Source organism: Chiloscyllium plagiosum, chromosome 2 (genome assembly GCF_004010195.1).
Source record: "Chiloscyllium plagiosum isolate BGI_BamShark_2017 chromosome 2, ASM401019v2, whole genome shotgun sequence".
In the NCBI taxonomy this organism is placed as follows: domain Eukaryota; kingdom Metazoa; phylum Chordata; class Chondrichthyes; order Orectolobiformes; family Hemiscylliidae; genus Chiloscyllium; species Chiloscyllium plagiosum.
The window spans coordinates 34,187-34,587 of record NC_057711.1 but is presented as its reverse complement, the minus strand read 5'-3'; the positions used below and the strand labels follow the sequence as shown (position 1 = coordinate 34,587).

At 49.6% G+C, this 401-nt stretch overlaps 1 protein-coding gene across 1 annotated transcript in view; it reads right to left on the bottom strand.

Moving 5' to 3' along the window:
- The window catches only part of nup155 (nucleoporin 155), a 198,611-nt gene extending 198,475 nt beyond the window's left edge, over positions 1-136 (bottom strand). Inside the window, exon 1 of the mRNA XM_043721181.1 lies at positions 17-136. The gene's annotated coding sequence lies outside the window, so the exon portion shown is untranslated. The remainder of the gene's footprint in view (positions 1-16) is intronic.
- Between the last annotated feature and the right edge of the window lie 265 nt (positions 137-401).

The window sequence follows — 401 nt, the reverse complement described above, 5'->3', positions numbered from 1 at the left end:
GGGGGTATTTTCTCACTTGCTCGGGTTCACGCTCCGGCTCTTCACCGCGCGCCGAGCTCCACAGGTCAAGGTTCAGCGCTAACAAGTGCACTCCAGGAGACAAGAGGGACCGCGGCAAACCACCGCCCCCTCCAGCCTTGGAGGAGGAACTGCAGCCTCCAACTGGAACTCCTCACACTGACTATGGGAGAAGTCAAATAGAACTGTGAACAAACTGGGGAATTAGAAATGTAAAACCGGGTTATAGAGTTCTCACTTTACAATTCAGGTTTCTTCTTCACTTTAGCTAATTTATTTTAGAGTCATAGAGATGTACAGAATGGAAACAGACCCTTCAGTCCAACTCGTCGATGCCGACCGGATATCCTGAATTAATTGAGCCCCATTTGTCACGACTTCGC